At 35.4% G+C, this 21622-nt stretch overlaps 1 long non-coding RNA gene across 1 annotated transcript; it reads left to right on the top strand.

Moving 5' to 3' along the window:
* The first annotated feature begins 11283 nt into the window (after positions 1-11283).
* On the top strand, positions 11284-14069 carry LOC149503281 (uncharacterized). The gene is made up of 2 exons (XR_016325376.1): positions 11284-11340; positions 13837-14069. It is a non-coding gene; the product is annotated as an uncharacterized LOC149503281 (long non-coding RNA).
* Positions 14070-21622: the final 7553 nt, after the last annotated feature.

The following is a 21622-nucleotide window of genomic DNA, read 5'->3' as shown; positions in this document are numbered from 1 at the left end:
GAATTTTTGAACTAATGTAATATTTGCTTAATGTATAATGCCGACACTAACATCTGAGAGATTTACTATTTAAGCTATTATTTCTGGCTATATTTCCAAATATAATACGTATTACACATGCGTTGCCAGTCTTCTTCAGAGAGAGTAAAAAATAGAACCCTGAAAAAATGTAGTAAAGAGAGGATGATAAAAATTCAGCATTTTGATGTAACAAATATATGTATACTGCCACCTACCTTGACATGTGAAGTCAAAGTCTAATTGCATTGTGCAGTAGTTTTCCTAGAAGAAAAAATAAGGAAATAAATTTTGGGGACATGTGGACACATTGTCATCTGAATCAAAACTAGCATTTTAGATACAATTGCAACCAAAGACTGATATGTACAGTTATATAAAACACCTATACAAAGAGCAAATAAACCTGTTTTTCCCACTAATATTTGAGTACAAGAGTCAAATCCACAGTCAGGAGAGTTAACTACCGTGCCACCGAGAAACTAAAGCAAGATAATAATAACTCATTATCATGGTTCCAAGCCGGTTTCGGCAACAGCGACTAAAATTTTCTGTTTAATAACTTAAAAGCTAATGTCCGCGCTTCTCATGCGCTCTAATATGACTATATTTTTCTTAAACGTGCGCAAACTACTCATACGACGACGAACTATGACGTTATCGATTAGTACGAAATTGTACATGGCAATTACACTGCCTCGTCAATTAGACTAAGATCGTATGGAGATGGAATGTGTCATGTGCCTACATCTGAACAGTGGCAGTATTAATCTAGGCAGAGTGCATGCTCACTCAGAGCCGGTGAGGTCGCCTCGCTCCCACCTTTATTTGCATTAACGACAAGGGCTACGGACTGATTCAATTTGTGGCCTATGTAAATTGCTAACTAATATAAGACTGGTCATAATTCTGAGCTATTCATTCATATTCATTTGTAAAATTAATATTTTTGATTCACACAATGTAACATCTTAATAGTTATATAGGATTTATTTTAATAGAATCAAATATAGAAAAAATGTCAGATGAAATAGCTTCCGTGTTATGGATTCTGGAAACCCTGTAGCAGAATGGGTTATGGAATATTTGACCAAGAAGGCAGAAACGCAAACAACTATAGTGAATTAAGGAGTCGAGTACAATTTTATTGACAACACACGTGATCATCGAGAACTTTTACAGAACGTATCTGTATTATCTGTATTATAAATATGAATGTTTTTATGTTTGTTACTCAATCACGAAATAATGCAAGATTCGAATGAAGTTTTGGATTAAAACATATTATATTGATATTATATTTGATAGATTTTGTATATTGAATATTACTCGGAAATGATAAATCCCGTGCAACGGCGAGCTTATCTATTTTGGTAAATACGATAATGTGTTTGCTGGTCCAGGATTTTGCATACCAACGGATCTACGAATTGACTGGTAGCTTATGGATCAGAGATACATACATATATATAGCTTTTTATGACGCCCAAATAAATATGTTTTTTCTGAATTACAAATTTAACGCATGGGAAATCGCAGGGTACAGTCGGCAGTTTTGAAATAAAAATCCAATTAAAATAAATATGCAAAGGGTTTGCATGTCATCTTTGCTTAGAAAGGCAGTTCAAAAGGATTATTTCCTTTAGTAAATCGCTATAGCGCGAAGACGAGTACGCTCGCATACATTATGTATGTATTAAACATGGCCTGTTCTCTGAAAAGAAACTGTTTTTCTTTATTTACTCGAAGCTCGTGGATGCAAGCAACACGCGTATGAAAATTAAATATGCATTTGTTTTATTAATTAAAGAAGTTGGTGTGGCGTGTAAATAGCTATTCCTTTTTCGGCTTTGGAGAGTAGTTCAAAATGATAAGATGTGATGGACAGGCGGTAAGAATATTTTGGCGACACGGTGAAGTTTGAAAGCAGAGTCTGAATGAGAGAAGACAAAACCCATAACTTTCTTTTCTCTTTCAACTTCTATTTCAGCGGCGAATAACGAGATGAAAGAAATCGAGCAAAAATATTTATAAGTTCTGATATGGTACGATAGAGTTGGAAACAATTAAAATTTGAATATTTTGGTTAATGTCTCGTGTGGCTTTTAAAGAAATGGAAATTTGAATGAAGCTAATTTGAGTACCTATTTTTATTTTATTGTTTAGATTGGTGGACGAGTCACCGGATCCTATAGACTTAAACAATGTAAATGTCGCCACCCATTTTGAAACATAAGTTCTAAGTCTCAGTCATTACAGTACAATGGCGGCCTCATTTTTGAAATCGAAACTCGTTACTGCTTCACGGCATAAATAGAACGCCCTATCACCAGTAAAAATTCTATTTATTAGTGATCCATTTTTGAAATTCTACACTTTCAAGGTGGATGCATTGGATCCGAAACAGGTGGTCACACAAGCGTGTAAGCTCTAAATTCTAAACTGAAGGTAAGAGTACACGCATACAAATGTATTCGCCAAATAATCTCTTGCATCACTACTACATTTATAAACATTTAAGGAGTTACGATTATATGATTAATAATAAAAAATCACGAGCTCTTTTTGTTTATTACTTATTGACGATAACAGATACTGTACAAACAAAAAAGAAGACTTACAAACGCAGGTAAAAATGGTATTAAATTATTTTTAAATTAAATGCTCTTTGAATAATTTAAATTAACGTTTGCTTTTATTAAGTAACTCAGCCTAAATTATTATTTAGCCTAATAAAGCCTAATTTATTATTATTTAATAGATGAATCTACGACCCCCCTATTCTTAATGAAATCTAGGGACACCACGAAATAAATTACACCGCTCACCTCGAAACATGGGGCTTCTCAATTGTGTAATAATTCATCCATGATCACGAAATTTCGAACTACTGCAATATTCTTTAATAAAAATAAATAAATGGAAATCGGAAATCGACTTCATCGACGGTGTAAAGGTAAATAAAATTTAGAATAATATCAAACCAATTTGTATTATCGGAAAGGTATATTCAGATTGAAAAAAGGATTTAATAACGTTAAATAAATGTGTTAAAATGATTAAAATGTCAACTATTATTATTACTTACGCTGATAACCAAGAAAAATAATGTGTACTCTCCTCTCTCTCTCTTAATATTCCACTTTTGGTTATTGTTTGTTTCCTGTCTGGTCTTCTGCATCGTCTATTCAAATTTGTTCAAACTTTGTAATATTATTGTTTTCATGTTTGGTTTATAACAATAAACACTCGAGAGGCGTAGCGGAAATAATTTATAGCAATGTGTGTTTGAATGATGATAAATAACATTTAGAGACAGCACATCAGAATTTAATCAAGATCAATAGAGCTGGCGTGGATCGTGGTCAGTGGCGTGCAATTGGAGAAGCCTATGTCCAACAGTGTACTGCTATAGGCTGCTGATGATGATGATGATAATATAATCAAACAAATATGATTGGTCCTTGGATTTTTATTTTATTTAATTAAAATAAAACAACATACCTAACTCCTTAAGTTTTTTAATTTGGTTATCCTTTTTCGAAAATGTAATCTATTTCTGAAATAAAGAACATGTGGTTTTTAATATTAAAGCACTTCATCGTTGTAAAACAAAATTTAGTGTATGGCATTGATTTGTGGTCTAAAAATAGAACAGTTTTAGACCACAAATCAACGCCATACACTAAATTTGATCTCACATATCCTGTATATGAGATATCACATGCTTAAGGAACATATCAATAACACATCACTTAGCACAGACAGTACGATTCCCACGACAGGGCCGTGCATTAAGTACATTCGTGAAAATACGGATCATTTTGGATCAGTAAGAAGTTTACAACTGACGATTTACCTTTTAACTCAGTTTCCTAATCCATTTTTATTGGAGGCATAGGTGCACTGGATTTTCAACTAAATCAAGGGGGTAGACAATATTTCTCTTTGTTGAACTTTATTTAATGAAATAATAACTAAATAGCAATAATCATTACTGTTTTTTTAATCATTCATTATTGACTACTGTGTGTTTTAATCGGTACTGTAATAATGACACTTTGAATTTTATTATAAATGTTGTCGAAGTAAAATATACGTTTTTTTTAATCGATACTTTGACACTGCTTCTTCTTCTTCTTCGTCGCTTTCTTCATTGCTGAAGGTCGTGTCCCTGAAACTCGACCGTTGCCTGTCTCGTGAGCTGTTTCCATCTCGTCCGGTCCTCAGCTGCTCGAATGGCGGTTGCGACTGGCAACCCAGTTAGAGCGGTTACTTGATCACACCAACGGCTAGGTAATCGGCCACGGGGTCTCTTTCCTTCTACTTAAAGAAGATACTGACACTGCTTAAAGAAGTCATAATTTAATAAACTGTTAAATTTTATATGTAGTTATTTTATTTATTCTTTATGTTTCAATGAAATGGATCGCTTTAATGGGAAATGGTTAAAATGAACCAGAAATTAAGTCGTGTAAAATGTGTGTGTGTGTGTGTGTAAATATGTATTTAATTTAAACAACTTTGATCACGGACGATTCTACCGGGTGAAGTCAGGAATATTATAAAGTATTCGAAGCGTCTGAAATACTTAGGGTGAAGCTGAAATAGCCTCTCAAGGCTATCAGCATAGGCAAGAAAAAAAAATCTGAAATACTATAATGACCATTTAAACGCAAGATAAAACCGTAAATGAAGTTTTAATTATGTCTACAGCTAGCGAAAATCAAAGAAAAATTATAATTATGTATAATTCTCTATGAAAAGATTATATGATTTTATCTATATCGAACAGTAGTTTCTTTATTCACATAACACCAATTAATTGAAATCAATACATTGTTCCCGATCGTTCCCAATAATAGAGCCGAAATTAGTTCACGTCCGAATTTATCGTTATGGTTTGTTGCACGATTTAAATTCACACGCAGCGTTTTGGTTGTAAAATGGGTGAAGTTTATTGATTTAACGATTTCAATTCGATTTGGAACAAAACTAATGTATTTCAACATTTAAAAGGCATGAATGGAAATTCCGAATGTTTTCATGGTCCATAGACAAATTTAAAACCTAATTAATAATATACAAAAAACAATTGGTATGCATGTACTCTTTAAACCTAGCTTTTATTTTTCTATACTATAGATAATAGTCTGTAACGGCTTAGCAATAGATGTGCTCTAAGCACGTCGCCTGTTTTAGTATAATTTTTTATTGCATAGATGGGTGGACGAGCTCACAGCCCACATGGTGTTAAGTGGTTACTGGAGCCCATAGACATCTACAACATACATGCGCCACCCACCTTGAGATATAAGTTCTAAGGTCTCAAGTATAGTTAATATATCCGAAAGTATGCTACATTTCAAATGAAATACTAATATAATTCAAACAACTTCAACGCTGTAATCTCGGGTTTGTTATATTCATTTTAATATTTCGTACGTTTTGAGTACTTCACAGTTTTAATAGTCACGTTAGTATGGTTACAACGGCTGCCCCACCCTTCAAACCGAAACGCATTATTACTGCTTCACGGCAGAAACAGGCAGGGCGGTGGTAACTATCCGTGCGGACTCACAAGAGGTCCTACCACTAGTACCAATTTACCAATCGTACCAATTTACATACGTGTTTTGGATTACTTAATAAAAAATTATGTACATTGATTTTACGCGTTACAAACATGAAACGATTTATTCTTCTAGTAATCTTAATACTGTTCACTGTTACCTAAAACAGGAACTAGCAAATAAGTTAACGCGCTCGCAAAATATTGCGATAAATACATTTACACCTAACGAGAACAAAATCCAAACGCTAATTTAAATTTTAATACATTTACTGCACCGTTAAACACACATAGAGCTGTTGTAATTCGGTTAAGTTTATTGATTTAGCAATCAGTATACAAACCGCTTGTGATTGCGTAATTTCGATTTGATGGGAGAATCGTGGCCACCGAGATTGATTATTGTATACAGTTCTGCCATGCAATTCCATTAAATTGGTTAGAGTGTTCGCCCAAGCATTGGAGAACATTTATATTATCATCCTTACAGAAATGACATCAAATTAGTTGTCATCAGCAATACAATTACGAATTTCTTTTGACAAAGAAATTTGATATGCTGTACTAAATCTGGAGACTTTTTGACGTAAACATGAAAAGTCAATTATGTGATTTGTTTGTCTTTTTATTCTATTGTTTTCTTTTTGTTTGTTTTGTGTATTTTCTTATTACGTTTTATTTTATTGTAAAACACTACGAATAATTATTTACACTACGAATACAAATAATTATTTATTCGTAAGTAAAACACCAAGATTTAAACGTGACATAACTGTTGGAAACCCAACAAATTGGTATAAAACCTTTTTTATTGTTGTGGTTGTGGTTTCTGACATTACATTTGAATTTTGAATTTTGGAATGTCTTCGTTTTGTCATTCTCTTTTTTCCGTGCTATTGTACGCGATTTATAAAATTTCTAAAATATACTAATTTTATACGTGCAATCCTCGCGAGTTTATTTATCAAGTTCCTTGCCCATCCTAATCATACAGTCCACTACAATAACAACCATATTCTAATCGTTACGTATCTGTTAAAGTGTAAAATTATGAGGAAATGGAACAATATCATTGGACATGGCTTCTCGGGTTCATCATGAAGTCTCATTTCCACCAATCTATTGAAAGAACTTTTGAAAATTATTACTCAATTAAATTTCCAAACTCTACTCTGGCAACAAGCGCAACATAAACAGTCGATTGCAAGAAAAAATATAATAACAAAAACAAAAGTAAATTGGTGGAGCGCTGGAACCAATTTAGTAAAATTACACAGCTCTTGTTCGACGCTTGGATAAGCGAATCCTGATTCAGGTTTCGAGCTAAGTTTAATCAGAAACAATTTATTATGACCTAAAAACATCGAATAATTCATACGCCAATATTAAAAAAGTCAATTACTTGTAACCGATAACCGAACTCGGTAGGCAGCGGCTTGGCTCTGCTCCTGGCATTGTTGAAGTCCATGGGCGACGGTAACCACTCACCATCAGGTGGGCCGTAAGCTTCTCTGCCTACAAGGGCAATAAAAAAGAACAAGGCGAGTATTTTCAATATTTAGTTGTCTTGTATCTACTGCTTCAAAATAAATAGTTTTTAAATTAGGCCCAGCTAATGGGTACTCGTATTGTGCGTATTCGTCTCTCTGCCCCTGATAATGGACTCATCCGGCCATTTCCGCCATTCCTCCTTGATAAATGTCCGACCGTACAAATGATATAGCTATCAAAAAATTGTTTCGTTACCAATAATATATTATTATGTAGCTTTGATTTCTATGGTGAAAAATCTCGGTATCTACAGCTATCCTATTTGCATTTAATTTAAAATTATAATGAACATCAATAATTCAAAGGATATATTTATTATTATATTATGATGACCACGAAGCATGCAGTCTTACTGAGTGATTGATTAGCCAAACAGTTTTGAACTTACTTGCTACAAGTGATTATACTATTTGTATTAAACACTTCCAGGCTAATTGTGAAATAAAATACGATTATTCAACTAGCAGTCTGAACTTGCTTTCACTTCAATTAACTTTTATGAAATTCTAAGAAAATTACAATGATACGCACCTACATGCGTGGTAAATGGTTACCATTGTTCATGACCATCAGCAATGCTAGGGATACAACTAAGCCGCTGTCTACAGTTCAGGACTCTCCTCAAACCTCGTTTGAAGAAGTTAGGCTTCGTCTTATGCTTATAAATGGAGGGGTGGGCGGCATTCACTTTGTGATATGTATGGATCGCTATGTTCCGGGACTACCTTAATATCACCTGTAATGTGAGATAATCTGTTTATTTAATTTAAAAAAAAACTTGATACCTCAAATCAAGGAACTGTTTACTGTTTGTTCATGACGATGGTGAAGAAGAAACCACGCATGACAGAATTTTGATAGTTTTATTTAATTACTTTTAAAATACATTATTTAACAAATGTTGACGCGTGTCACGCTGCTGGTCGACGAAAGACGAATCTTAGGCCGCGGGCGCATCCTCCTCCCGCTGCCTTCCCCCGTCCCCTCTCTCGCCCTGAACGTCGTGAACAACTGTATTTCTTTAAAAAATATTTCATTTTCGCTTAAATTTACACTACATTTAGAAAAAACACATTAATTGTGAGTTAAAAACAGATTTAAATGAAACGTTTTAAAAAAAGTATACATAATATCAGCATGCACAAAGCGAATTCCATCAAAATGCTAATCAGAAATTAGAGAGAATACGCATTCATGAAGTCTTTCCGGCGCGGCTGCTCAGATGGGGAATATGATAAACCGCTCACATTTGTGGATATTAGACAACATACGTACTAGTCGACTACTTCCATTGTACCGCAATGAGCTCAATATTTGCACGAGTTTTTTTTTTTTTATATTAGTTGCACACGTAAACATTGAACTTATTTACATTAAATAATACATTATAGAATTCACCCTTATGGGTGTAAACACATTTTGCTTAAGAACGTCTGTGCTTAAGATAAAAATATCGTTAACTAATATTAAATTAAGACAAAGAAAACAAAAAAAAAAACTGCATATAAAAACTTACAAAAAAAAAAAAACAAAAAAAATAAAAAAGAGGGAAATTAATGTTCAATAAAAATCAAATGGAAAGTGTTTACGCGTACTGATGCTGTTTCATGCGTGTTGTAAAATCAACAAAGATTCGATGTTAGATTTCATATGTTAAATCTCTGTATAAATGGTATCTGTGTTCCTTAAAACGAAAGGTATTCAAAAAATCATAAATTAAGAAATTTGTCTGCGAATAGTTTTTCGATATTATTTATTTCAGTTAACTGTTCTGTAATTTTCCTATTTATGCCGTGAAACAGTAATGAGTTCCGGCTTGAAGCTATAGCTTCAAGCCGGAACCTTCAAGCTGTCTTATAAGACAACTATTCTATATCATTCATCTTCATAACCTCAACAATCTCAATGCATTATTCTGAAATAGATAGTAGTGAATAAAAATACATAGTAATGAAAGTATATTAACATGTAATAGGAAGAATTCAGCTTCTTATCCTTGATTGATATTCTCATTATGATAATCTCATGTTATTATTTATAATTTATCATCTTTACTACTTGCTAGCATGGCAAACTTACGACCTTCAATTAAAGTTTCTATTAATTAAGAAAGTTTCATATGGTTAACAGACAAGGGATAGAAAGAGCAAACTTAACAGAAGCCACAGGAAAATGATAATGAAATAATACTAGAATATAACTAACATAAAAGTAAAAAATAAACCTCATAAAATCAATCCCATAAATTGCTTATTCTTATTTATTTATGTGTAAAGAAGCAAAATTATTATTACGTTAAATTGTGTATTTGTATGTATATTTATAAATGTATGTATGTAAGGAATGGTGTATGTATATGTGGGTATGTGCATATATATATATTTCAATTGATTGGTACACCGCGTGTAATTAGTTTCCAAACGATTCTTTTCCACCTGATGGTTGTCTGGAAGACATCGCTCTTAGCGCCAATTGTACTTTTTTTGTATTTTATGTTTCGCATTGTTTCCTTTGTTGGTGTCTTCGATCAACAGTTACTATTGTTGATCGAAGGTTGGTGTACAATAAAGGATTCTCTCTCTCTCTCTCTGCCCCACACATTCACTCTATATTTTAGAGTTAAATAGTTGTTTTTGTATAAGTCCAGTGTAATAATTATTTCACTTTGTGGTAAATAATATTGCATGCTAATTAACGTGTTTTGAACAAAGTTTTAGGACCAAAATTAAATTACATTACATAAATGGCAAAATATGTTATTAAATATTATTTTTTTAGACTAATTATTATCTACACTTAATTTCACTGAGCCATTTTGATAAGCGAAATAGTTAAATAAAAAAAAAAAATCTAAACTTGTTTTTTTGATTCACGATTATTTGATATTTACACTACTTTTTATGTTGCAATATTTCGTTTGAAATTCATTATTAATATATATTAATATTGCCTAAATTAAAAAAAAACAATAAAATTTATTTAAACTATTCTTCGCATTGCCATGAGCATTCGCATCATCAATCGATCAGACACGAATGTATTGAAGCAATTGATATTTGACGTTATTATAATCTTGAATATTTATTGCGGTGTACTAGGGAAATGTGGGTAGTGCAGGGTCCGTAATAAATCACCGTTAAAACGCTTTATTGTTGCCGCCACTGACAAAGGCCCTCTGGCTACGTAATGGCACGTGCGTGCAGAATTAAAACGCGCTCAACCACATTTTCCGCACCAGAAACCGACTACACGACTTTTAATCCATTTAGTGGCGACTCGTCGTAGCGTTATGCATCCAGAAAGAGTTTTTATTAGCATTCAGAGCTATCTATAATTGTTATGTGGTCTCGTGACCGATAAAATCTGGGGTGGGGGGAGGTTTTCGAAAAACTACAAATGAGAAATGGAATTAGACGTGGACGCTTTTTCGAAAAAGCGGCGCGACAAGAAAAGCCCTTATCGTGACCGCCTCTAATTTAATACCGCACTCAGACGCAGGGCAACACAATTTAAAACTTAAATTTCTAAAGTCGGGTGTTAACATTAGCTTCGTGATGTCTATGGGCTCCAGTAACTAGTTCCACCAAGACGTAGTCCGTGAATTTATCTGTCCATGTAAGGACAAAAATTTTAACATTATCAATCGAAATTAACATTGAACGTTACAAAACAGTTTCGAAACAGCAAAAAAATATTTCGGCACACATAAACGAACGACGCTGTGGATTTTGGTTCGTTAGAACAGCATTTTGCGTACCTTCTCCTTTCAGTGGATGAATCGCAACAATCAGCGTGGCCCGCAGTTTTCACGCGGCGACAACCTCAGAAGTTTGCGAAACATGATTTGAATAGACGTGTGGTTTTATATAAAAAAAAATTGCCAAATTTTGTGGCCGGAAACACAGATGGCCGTATAATATAGTAGATTGATAGAGATAGTATACACAGAGATAACGGTTTGAAAAAACAGTATTAGAGTGTAATTTCATTGTCCTGAGCTTGAAAAGTAAAATGTATAGTAATAAATCGTTTAACTAAAACTAATTTTGGGGCTTGAGCTCGCGTTTATTCTTTTAATTTTATTGTTGTGTGTATGTAATATTATATAGTTCTGAAACGTCAAACAATAAAGGCAATAAAAAGAAGAAAACTATGTCCCTCTCGCTGGTGCGGAACGATTATCTCAGGTGTTTGTAAAGGTACGACAAAGACAAATATATATTTGAGATTGTGGTCAAAAGTATAGGTGTTCCCTATAAAAACATCCCGACAGGCCTTTATCGGCCTATCACGCACTGACGGTAAAAAATATCAACTCGGTGCGGGAGGAGGCCTATTGTGGCCCGCCGTCCCAACAGGCTGTTGGCGGCCCGATACCGCACAGAGCGCCCGCCTCGCCAGTTAGTGTTGGGCAAGTTATCGGAACTGATCACGTTTTTTTATTCCTTAAAATTAAAGGCACGATGTCAGGCAACAAAAGAAAGATAAATATTTTGGAAAATAAATTAATTTGCGGTGCAGATAGTGATAGTGACAGCAGTCAGGAGATATTTTCCTTCAAGAAAAAAAAAACAAGCACAAGTGGTGAGTTTTGTTTGCTATTTAAACATACTATTACAGTATAATATATTATTACAATTATATTAGAAAATGTACGGTCGATTATTTATAAATTAAGTTTTTAAAGAATACTTTCACGTTATCACTAGATATCGCGTATTTGCATGCATAATCACCTCAAGTTATTTTTGTTATTTTTAGCCAATAAAATGGCTTTTAAGAATATTGAAAAGCCAAAAATAATGAACCATTTTTATTTAACCTTAATAACTAAGTTCTTAAACTAATACAAGTAAACCTAACCATACCTACACGTAGGTATACCTAACCCGGCACGCATCACGCTTTACGAAATTAATAAAATAGATTGTTTGGGGCCGACTCAAAATTGTTTAGGTATACTTACATAATAAAAACTTCTTTTTTGTGACTTTAATCTACTCAAAGTATACCTACCCTATTCAATAAAAAACAATTATCAAAATAGAAGCGGAGGAATTCAGTGGGTTGCCGTGCGCTGGCATCGAATCATGTGTAAGTTTAGGTACTCTCGCTGAGTAAGTCACAATAAATATGGCAGTAAATTACAATAAACTTTTTTTTTGTCAACAGAGCATATTTACAGTAGCCCCCCACTGGAAGAAAATTTCATATTCTCAAACCAGTCTCGTCTTTAAATGAAACTAATACCGGTAGGTCTTGGTAGGTAGCTTTGGTTTGACTCTGTTTATTTTTCTGCGAGCAATGTATGGCGTTTATTGCACTACTCCTTGTATTAAGGTATGTTATGACACTCTGTTTACTTACTCAATAATACATGAGTTGTTGTTTCGGGTCAGAAGGCTGCATTTAACATGAAAATAACGCTTCAAGTCTACTATATAAGGCCCTGTATTATATATACATATTTTGTTTTCACAAGCTTAACAAATAGAGTGGTCTGAAAATTGCAGAAAACAAAGTTGTATCACCTTATCTTGTAGCATTGCTGGAGTCATGGTCCAGACGGCTGGCTGATCCTTCGGCCGGTCGTAGGACCGTCGAGGCGATTCGCCCGGTCCTTGTGGATTGGGTGAATCGTGACAGAGGACGCCTCACTTTCCGGCTCACGCAGGTGCTCACTGGGCATGGTTGCTTCGGTGAGTTCCTGCACCGGATCGGAGCCGAGCCGACGGCAGAGTGCCACCATTGTGGTTGCGACTTGGACACGGCGGAGCACACGCTCGTTGCCTGCCCCGCATGGGAGGGGTGGCGCCGTGTCCTCGTCGCAAAAACAGGAAACGACTTGTCGTTGCCGAGTGTCGTGGCATCGATGCTCGGCGACGACGAGTCCTGGAAGGCGATGCTCGACTTCTGCGAGTGCACCATCTCGCAGAAGGAGGCGGCGGGGCGCGTGAGAGACGCACAATCCCGCCGCCGTCGAGCGAGGGCCAGGGAGGCGGATCTCGCCCAAGCCCTGGCCCTCTAAATGTTTCGGGTCCCCCTCACATGTCGGTCTGGGGACCGGCGAGGGGGGCCTAAGAAGACGACGTGCAGGCTGCTCTGCACGCGTTTTACGCAAGAGCATCCGGGTGATGGAAGGCCGGCTATCCTCGACTCACGCTGGTTCTGGTCCAGCGGGGTATTCCGTAGGATAGCTCACTCTAACCGGCGCCATCTAGGCGGGCTTCGGATAGCCTGCCGACCGAGAGGGCTGGTGGTCGTGGCGCCGACGACCGCCGGTCCGGCGTCCCGAGGGGGAGGGTGATGGGAGAGATGTGCTCCGCACTAAACGCTTCACTTTCCCCCCTCTGCCTCTTCATGAGTTCTGTCTCATGCGAGGTTTGGACGTTGGTTGTTGAGCGACAGGAGGTTTTAGTCAGTTCGACTCTGACATGCCCCGCCCTCCATCCCCAGTGGAGGGCGGAAGTCCGGCGATTTACTACTGACAAAAAAAAAAAAAAAATCTTGTATCATGTTGTGTTTAATTTTACCAATCAAAGTGTGCACTTTGACAACGCATGGTGATGAGATTTGACTATTTCAAGACCTATGTTAACTTTTTCATTTTATTTGAGAATCTATTTAATACACAGAGAGCCCTGCAGTCAAATTCATAAGGTAAATGAATCACAGAATTTAAAAAATCATTTCAGGAAATCAAGTAACACCTACGGCCGATCATATCCTTGAGATGAGCGGTAAACGGCGAAATTGTGTAGGGTGCTATGAAAAACTGCGGGAAACCATGAAGAGTTTCGAGGTGAAAAGGAAAGTAAAAAAAATTAAAACATACTGCAGAATGTGCAAGCAAAATCTTTGTGCGAAATGTTTTAAAGACAGCCATTAATAAATAATTAAATAAACAATTTTTATTTCTTTACTTTAATTCTGTTTTATTTTCGATATCCCCTTATTTTTGTCTTTCCCATCACTACTAAAAATACTTTCTAGTGCGGTTCTGGTCGATATCGACCCGCCACTTTCCTTGGTTTATTTCTCATTTTCTGTTCGGCAGATCCCGGGGCGAATCAAATCTAAAGAAGTTGGGTTCAAGGTTTTTCAAACAGTCCAAAAACTGTTCACCTACATTATGTTTTCGCAAAGTTATAGCAATTTAATCTAACCTTGTGCTGACGTGTCGAAAAAGACCTACCACGCACTGGCGGAAAAATCATTGGGGGCACAATTTGGCCCGCCGCCGCACCAGACAAAGGTTTAAGATTTTACTTGCCGCAGCGAACGTGTTAATACTACTAATATTAAATACGAATAGGTATTATTGCAACAATTGCTAACAGATTAGCTAGTAAAATTACATATAATGATAGTTCATTATTCATTAAATATTCAAAATTAGCATTATTACGCGCTGGGCCCCGGCATAAATAAAACTTTCAACAAAGTACAAATTAAACTCTATTTAACGCACTCTATTTAACTTAGGATACATAAGGAACACTTTATAATTCGCCATTCACTTCTTCCGTTTCCCTACAGGTGATCCGTTCACTGCCTTCATGTCATCTTTAACGCCTTTATAGTCGACACAACAAGTCTACAATTATCGAGAATATTCCCGGTAAGACTAGTCGTTTCGATATGTATTTCCGCTATTTGATAATAGATGGCATTGCACTTCTCGAGGGTTCTCGATATTACTAGTTCCTTTGATATTCGTTTCTCCTATTTTATGACAAATCAAATAAAATCAAATCAAATCAAAAAAAAAAATTTAACATAAATGAAAGTACATACTTGTTGAACGTCAAAAAGAACTACCGCCAATTCACAAAAACTAGCTCCGTCCTGAGAAGAACTGGCAAGAAACTCAGCGTGCCCGCTGTCTTTTTTTTTAATATTAGATTTTTTTTAAATATTCATTTTTACAATGAGTATCATAACGTAACAATTATTGCAATATTGAAATGCCCGGAGCGAGCAACTCCTTCCCAGATTGTGCAATCTTCTAGATAATCATTGACTTTATAGTAAGCTTTATTGCACAGATGTTCTTTAATAGTTTTCTTAAACCTATGTATATCTAGGCTCTGAACATCTTGTGGGAGATGGCATTACTCTTACCGGCGTAACAACATTGCTATTAGCATTTCATTACCAGCTAGCTTTATAACAAAACATAGACAATGTTAAATCAGTAGCTTGTGATTTAGATTAACTAGGCTTGTAGGACATGTACGGCCTCTATTGATTTCAAATTTGTAAATCTAAAATAATGAAACATGTTTTTATTGATAAAAGGCCTGTCACTTTCCAACTCAAGTATAGTTAGTACCTTGGTAAAAGTCATTTCCATCCGTTGGTTTGTTTTAAAATAATTTAAACCTCAAACACTTTCGCTTTTTTAATTATTTATGTCAAAGAGAATACAAAATACGTTAATTGGTTTTGTGATAGTCTAGTGATTTTATGCAACAATTCCTTATTTTGATCGCAATATGTGAATCGTCAAGTTCATACTTTACGTAATGTTAAATTGGCGAAGCCCGGAGACGGTCAACCAACCTTTAGTGATAATTCATGATTTTTCATACTACAACGCTATGTTTCATAGTATTGATAGGTAAATTGGTCATACTTATTTTTCACATGATACACGCCCAAATTCCATTTTTTTTTTATAATTTGCAAATTTTCTAATTGAATTTTTATACAAATTACAATGGCACTCCTTCATTGTAAAATCTTAGATAAATAGATAACTAAGTAAAAAAATCATCAGACGTCGGATAACACTTAATGTGATCACTAATGTGGCAGGTAGTTTGAGGAAATCAAAGTAGAGCCAAACATTCGGGTCCGGATTTCCTTCACACCATCCCATTGGGGACCCTTTTGGGCTAATTTACCCATATTACTAAGTTAAGCCGTAATGGTTGTTGTACGTTAAGTTGTATGTCGCTATCAATTTATAGCCTTGAGAAATATAAGTTATTTATAAACACATACTACAATGATAAAATTAATTAGTTATTTTATTGCCAAAAACCTAGGTTTTTAAATGATAAAGATTATTGCTGCGCTTTAAAAAAACGAACATGAATGACGTCTCCCTTATAAATGAGGTCGATACCTCAATTCCATTGCAAAATGGGCTATCGCAATTAATTATTTACGGAAGTAATATATACCACACTATTTATTACAGTGCTTAAAAAGTACAATCATCGTTTTCAATGATACGACGTCAAGGTGTTACATTTCATTTGAAGCATAATATGACTTGTCAAATCCAATATTTAGATGTCACAGAAAGCCACAAAACAACCATTTAAAATACTTTTCCACCTCACATAAAGAATATTTGATATTTGTGGTCTCTTAACACCAAAAGATAACTATATTTTTTAATGCTTACAAATTATTAAATATTTGGACTGAACTGGTGCTATAAAGTATGGTTCATGCTATGAAATAAAGAGATAACGCAGTAGCCCGTAATACTTGAAGTAAAGTTTTCATAATTACAGTAGATTAATTAGTCGATGTCAATTATACTGCAAAAGGAAAAGAAACAAAAACAGTGACTTCGTTTTATTGAGTATAGTTAGTTATATTATTTTATGTAAACTAATACAATTTTAACAACAACAACCAGTTAATTTATCCAAAACACTGTAGCTAAATTAAGTTTTAAGTGTTCATCAATAGGGATCGATTCTGTAAAAGGTTCAATAGCTGCTATAAAACAAGTAAACTTTGACTTGTTAATGATTTAAGATCTTAAAAACAAAATTACAAACTGTTTATTGCCTCGTGACGACCTTTATAAGTTTCGGATACGGATATAATTCAAAGGGCCTAATTAATGTTGTTAATTGCTCAATTTGAACTTGAATGTTACAAAATACGCTGTTAAAAGGACGTGGACTGAACTTAATAAAAACATATCGTTATATAATAAGTTACTTTTATGTATTATTTATATTCAAATACATTCCATTCATATCTTGTCTGAATAAACAAATAAAGCAAATTGGGTTTCACGTTATCAACTTTTATTAAAGGAACATTTCCAATTCGTAATATATTGCGCGTTTTTGAGAGATGGTACATCATCGTGAGGATAAAAGTCACGGATGGATGTGGTCATGTCCCTCAGACACGAGAAGCATTACTGGAGGAGAATATACAATCTACATTAAAACTATTGAGCTAATTATCATGTTGAAGACTTTTACGCTTATAACACAGAGGTAGCCGGTAACCACTCTCACGCGGGGCCACGCGTTTCTGGAAACAGCAGAATTTGCGCGTCAATTGATTTCTTAATATTTATGACATATGTATGGCAACTTGCAATTTCAATTAAGTACAATAACCTAAAGTCATCGCAAATTTCAGTATAGTCCTTTACCAAACCATACCAAGTTAAACAAATCGTGGATTGAAATTATTTTTTGCCATTTGCCTCTTGGGAAACCGTCAAAAGTTCTTGTTGAAGGTTGCGATAGCCGTTATATGAAGCCATTGAGACTTCAACCTTATATTTCAAGGTGGATAATGACATTCAGGTCGGATATCTATAGGCTTAACTATTTTTTTGGTGGTAGAAATCACCACTGTCTCTCACTTTTCTCAGTTTCGAGTCATTTACAAAAAAAAAACCGTATAGTGTGCATGCACATATTTTATGTTGATTAACTCAATAAAACAGACAACAAACAAAGGATCGAAAAACTTCAGAACTTTTAGAACTCACGAAGTTTCCCAATATCTGAAATACTAAACAGAGTTCAACACCTGCGGGATTACTAAACTCGAACTTGGGCTTTAAAATTAAGGCGGTCTTGGGCTTCATTAGTCTGAACTGAACGTGATTAAAGGTTAAATTGGAATGACAGTTTAACTCGAAATTGTAAAAGTACTAACGAGTTGTATCGTATTCCTCGTGTAACTATTAAGTGGCTGAATTTCTCTACTATTTCATGTAGATAGATAACCTCTCGTGTATAGACGCAGATTTGCATTTTGAGTAAAGATTAATGAATTTTCTTTTGTAATTATTTGTAGACAAAATAAAGTTCCCAGTATTCCTGATGAAAATCTGACAACAGATTGCTAAGTTGCAGGATAGAGAAAAAAAAAAGTCTATATGATAATAATTGATTAGTAAAATACTAATTAAAATTGTCATTCATAAATTTATGATTCATTCAAATTAGCATATGGCTCACGTGAGAGTAAATGCTCGCCGTCACTTGAAGATGTCTGCAATCTCGAGGCACAGTGAAGGCCCGTTAAGTACACTTTTAAAACCTCGTTTGAAAAAGACCATGTCACAGAGCGAGGTATACATCTATAAAGGGAGTTCATTTTGATAACTGTTTTTACGCGGCAAAAATAATCTGTGGATATGCAGTCTAGATAATCGCAGTGGTTCCAAATAATAGTAAGAAGCAATGTTCCGGTGGAAGAAGTTAAAAAGGCCATCGAAAGGCGGTCGGGATCGATGAACTATATCGTCGAAGAAGGTATTTCTCACAGCACCCCACATTAAATACAATATTTAAAAACTCACAGCCCTGTAGACCTTTAAAAGGGTTCTCTCAAGATTTCTTAGGTTCAAGTGAGTCATAAGAACATGATTTTCGACAATATTAATGACCTTTTCCTTAACTTCGTATAAGAAAAATGCAGTCGTAAAATTTGGTGTGTTGTAATCGCGCACGGGAAGGTATAACAACATATTATAATACTAGTCTTATATCACATTTATATTTATCGGGAACCAATCATTAGCTGCAGTTCGGAGGGTTGCATAGACTTTGAGACTTGGACCTTATGGCTCGAAACAGGTTACAATATTTAAGTTGAGAATTTGGGTAATAACTAAATACCAGGTACTCATCTACCGGAACCAAGAGATATAAGCTTGAATATATATAGTAGTTCAGCTATAAATAATAGCCAAATGGATACTCAAACGTGAATCGAAAAAGACAATGATTATTATCAAATAGACAACGATTATGCTACACAAAAAAAAAACAAGTACAATTCACACTAATAATTCATTTGGCGTAGGATCTTTTAGACACATGCATGTAATTGATGACTATTCCTCTGCTAATTAATCTTCGTCAAGTTTAGTCCAACGTCTAAAAGGCTAATTGAATACGCCTGTGGTACTAATTGTAAGGAAAATTATTACGCTATGATTTTTCTCGTGAGCCCATGAGCCTTTCTCTGAGTTATCGAGAAATGGGTTCATTAAATTGGTTCAGGGTAAACTTTGATTTGACAAATATAAGCAGATAGCGAAATGCTATGAGGCAAACGGCGTCAGCTGCCCAGAATACTTCGTGGTGACCACGACTGCTCTGAAAATAACGAAACGACTGAGAAGAAGAATTTTAATTATTACAATTTTTTTAGACATTTACATCTTTTTTTTTTTTAACTAGTAAAACCCGCTCTTGCTCCGCTGTGATAATACACCAATTTTCTGGAACTGCATGCGCACTATCTATTGGACGTAGATGGTACCATGACAGCAAGTTTTTTTTTCCTTCCTATGCGGATAACCTTGAGAGGCTATTTCAGCTTCGCCCTAACATGTAGGTGAGCTCACGGGGCTCAAACCGAAGTGTTGCTAACACTGGCCCTAGCAAGAGCAGTGCTTCGCAGAATCTACCACCGGATTGGAAACGCGACCCACTGAAAAGATCCGACGAGAAACTCAGTGTGCTGTGTCTGTGGGTTAATTCGCTCGTCGAGCCCTTCGTCACAAGCGACGGGTTCGACGAGGGCGGTGACCGGTGCTTGTAAAAGCACCTTTAAAGGGTGAGACAGCTGCTGTACTATAGAATTGAGATTGATATCACAATATTCAAAATGGGTAGCGATATTTAAGTTTTTGCCGTCGCCTGTAACCTCTAAATTCAAAACTGTGTTGTAAATTAGAAGGTGCTCATCGGAAGCCTTTCATTCATCTTTTAACAATACAGTATCATTATTTCCCCAGAATTTTATGTATTATCAGAAAAAATCCCACTCTATTTTATGTCAAGTAATAAAATCGCTTCATTATTTTTACATTTACGTTATAAGATACCATTAAAATGATTCCATACCGTCATTCGGGGACTCTGTTAAAATGAGATCTTAAAATGTAATTTGAGGGCGGAATAATTCGAAGTTGTAAATTTTTTATGGCCTATAACTCTATGTGTATGGCGCTTGTCCGGAAAAGATACCCATTGAAATGAGACTAATTGAGTGTCGCTTTTCAGTACAAGTAATACTTTGGATAAATGATAATATTTTGTTTCAATAAGACTACAAATTTATTGATTTTATGAAATTCTAGCTCGGATAAGCAGTTACGAAGACTGCATATTTTTGCCGCGAAGCCGTTAATGCCTGATGTATGAGATCTAAGCGGCCTCTAAAGTGGTTTCCTAAATCTTATTAAGCTATTGCATAGGTATTAACGCGGGCTTTGAACGCGGCGACGGAATCAATAAATTCCGTAACGAAAATAAAACCTAACACCCCCCACTCCGCTTACCATGTAACTCGCGTTCAACACATTCTCACGTTGTGCTTGTGTAGTGTTTGTGAATAAGCGCGTGGCGTGACGACGCACTGCATGCGCATCATAAAAAGTCTACCCATCTTCCTCTCGCGCGGTCTTGCTTATGAGTGTGAAGGGGACAGTTAATGTTTTGCTTTTGTTAATGTTTACAAATATAGCGTGGTCTTATTTTATTATTGTTTTAATATTACATTGTTATTGTCTAATTATAATTGCATAAGTTGCGTTAATGCGTACACAAAATTTTCAATTCGTCGTGGCCTGCAGGATATGACGCCCGGTATATTTGAATTAAGTGATGCAACTGTGTGGTGTTCGCATTTTTCTAAGGAATAAAGACCAATTTTTCTAATGAAAAACGTACTTAACAAATGTGCACGAATGACTTCCATGATGAAGGAATAATATCCTGTAATAAAAATCAAACCCGCAAAAATTTTAATTTGCCTAATTACTGATAGTAGGACACCCGTACGGGTAAGTACCACCGCTCTGCAGATTTCTGCCGTGAAGCAGTAATGTGTTTCGGTTTCAAAAGTTGGAGTAGCCGTAAAAAAAACTTAGTAATCATGTCTCGAGGGGGGTGGTTACTAAAATTACACTAAAATTGTTATTGTTATTGATTAAATCATAAAATTAAGTAAGACTTTTTTTAAGGAAACAGTATGAATCTAGTATGATTCATCATCATCATCATCATCATCATCAACAGCCCACAGTCGTCCACTGCTGGACATAGGTTTCTCCCAATCCACACCACTGAGCCCGGTTTGCGGCTCTCCTCATCCACTTCTTGCCGGCCACCGTGCGGAGGTCATCACACCACCTAGCCAGGGGGCGTCCCACGTTACGTCTTTCGCTGCGCGGTCTCCACTCGAGAA

Source organism: Bombyx mandarina, chromosome 03, assembly GCF_030267445.1.
Source record: "Bombyx mandarina strain Sakado chromosome 03, ASM3026744v2".
Lineage (NCBI taxonomy): Eukaryota > Metazoa > Arthropoda > Insecta > Lepidoptera > Bombycidae > Bombyx > Bombyx mandarina.
This window is presented reverse-complemented; position numbering and strand designations above follow the sequence as displayed.